General features: G+C 54.1%; 1 long non-coding RNA gene across 1 annotated transcript; it reads left to right on the forward strand.

The window, feature by feature from the left end:
* On the forward strand, positions 1 to 2,332 carry LOC109364491. Its single transcript, XR_002110420.1, has 3 exons — positions 1 to 28; positions 1,144 to 1,220; positions 2,216 to 2,332. It is a non-coding gene; the product is annotated as an uncharacterized LOC109364491 (long non-coding RNA).
* Positions 2,333 to 2,338: the final 6 nt, after the last annotated feature.

Below are 2,338 nucleotides of genomic sequence, written 5' to 3' on the forward strand. Positions count from 1 at the left end.
GGGCTGCCAGAGGGAGCATCTGCGGCAGGTATACTGGGGATACTGGGCATACTGGGAGGGACTGGGGGGGACCGGAGGGAAGTGGGATGGTACTGGGAGGGACTGGGGAGGACTGGGATGGGACTGGGATGGGACTGGGATATACTGGAGTGGGACTGGGTTGGGCTGGGATATACTGGGATGGAATTGGGAGGGACTGGGATGGGACTGGGAGGGGCTGGGTTGGACTGGGAGGGACTGGGATATACTGGTAGGGATTGGGAGGGACTGGGATGGAACTGGGAGGAACTGGGAGGGACTGGAATATACTGGGATGGAACTGGGATATACTGGGATGGGACTGGGAGGGGCTGGGTTGGACTGGGAGGGACTGGGATATACTGGGATGGAACTGGTAGGGATTGGGAGGGACTGGGATGGAACTGGGAGGAACTTGGAGGGACTGGGATATACTGGGATGGAACTGGGATGTACTGGGATGGGACTGGGAGGAACTGGGTTGGACTGGGAGGGACTGGGATATACTGGGATGGAACTGGGAGGGACTGGAGGGACTGGGATGGAACTGGAAGGAACTGGGAGGGACTGGGATGGACTGGGATGGGACTGGGATATACTGGGATGGAACTGTCAGGGACTGGGAGGGACTGGGATGGAACTGGGAGGGACTGGGATGGGACTGCGATATACTGGGATGGAACTGGGAGGGAGTGGGTTGGACTGGGAGGAAATGGAATATACTGGGATGGACTGGGAGCGCTGTGGGATACTGGGAGGGGAACTGGGAGCACTGCTTCATACTGGTCTGTACTGGGCCATACTGGTTCTTACTGGTCCATACTGGTCCCTGGTGCTCCATACTGAGCCATACTGAGTCTTACTGGTCCATACTGGTCTTTGTTTGTCTGTACTGGTTCTCACTGGTCTGTGCGAGTCCATACTGGTGTTTTCTGGTCTGTGCTACTTCTTACTGCTCCATACTAGTTCTTACTGGTCTTTACTGGTCCATATTGATCCATAGTGATTCTTACTGGTCCATACTGGTTTTTACTGGTCCATAACGGTTCTTACTGGTCTTTACTGGTTCTTACTGGTCTTTACTGGTCTTTACTGGTTCTTACTGGTCCATACTGGTGCCCACAGGCGCAGCAGCGGCTCCGGGAGGTGGCGTTGGAGGTTCAGGCGGCGCAGCTGAAACTGCTGCGACAAACCAGTGAGAGGTGGGGACTGGGAGCACTGGGATGGACTGGGAGAGACTGGGGTGGGACTGGGATAAACTGGGATGGAACTGGGATGGACTGGGAAGGGACTGGGATGGGACTGGGAGGGACTGGGATGGACTGGGAAGGGACTGGGGTGGGACTGGGAGGGAATGGATGGGACTGGGATGGGACTGGGCGGGACTGGGATGGACTGGGAGGGGCTGGGACGGACTGGGATGGGACTGGGAGTAACTGGGATATACTGGGAAGGACTGGGATGGGACTGGGGGAGCCTGGGATGGGACTGGGAGGGACTGGGATGGAACTGGGAGGAACTGGGATGCACTGGGATATACTGGGAGGGACTGGGATATACTGGGATGGGATTCAGATGGACTGGGATATACTGGGATGGGACTGGGAGGGACTGGGACTGGCCCATACTGGGAAGAACTGGGATATACTGGTCCATCCTGATCCCATACCAGTCTGTACTGGCCCATATTGGTCTGTACTGGTCCATACTGGTGTCTCTGGCCCATGGTGGTCACAACTGATTGGTACTGGTCCATACTGGACCATACTGGTTCCTACTGGTTTGTACTGGTTTGTACTGGTTTATAGTGATCCATACTGGTCTGTACAGGTTTATATTGGTCCGTACTGGTTTATTCTGGTTTGTACTGGTTTATGCTGGTCCATGGTGTTCCGTACTGGTTTATATTGGTCCATACTGATCGATACTGGTCTGTACTGGTATATACTGGTCCATACTGATCTGTACTGGTTTATACTGGTTCCATACTGGTTTATACTGGTCTCTACTGGTTTTTATTGGTTTATACCGGTCTGTACTGGTCTATACTGGTTTATACTGGTTCATACTGCTTTATAGTGGTCCGTACTGGTCTATATTGGTCTATACTGGTCTATACTGGTTTATACTGGTCCATACTGGTTTATATTGGTCCGTACTGGTCTATACTGGTCTATACTGGTTTATACTGGTGCAGGGAGAAGAAGGAGCTGCAGAAGATCCTGGAGCGGCGCCGACATCACAGCATCACGGAGGCGCGTGGACGGGGGGGGCGGCGGCAAACGTACGGAGACCCCCGGGACCCCCCCCAAATTACACC

The sequence above is a fragment of the Meleagris gallopavo genome, unplaced genomic scaffold, assembly GCF_000146605.3.
Source record: "Meleagris gallopavo isolate NT-WF06-2002-E0010 breed Aviagen turkey brand Nicholas breeding stock unplaced genomic scaffold, Turkey_5.1 ChrUn_random_7180001862824, whole genome shotgun sequence".
Lineage (NCBI taxonomy): Eukaryota > Metazoa > Chordata > Aves > Galliformes > Phasianidae > Meleagris > Meleagris gallopavo.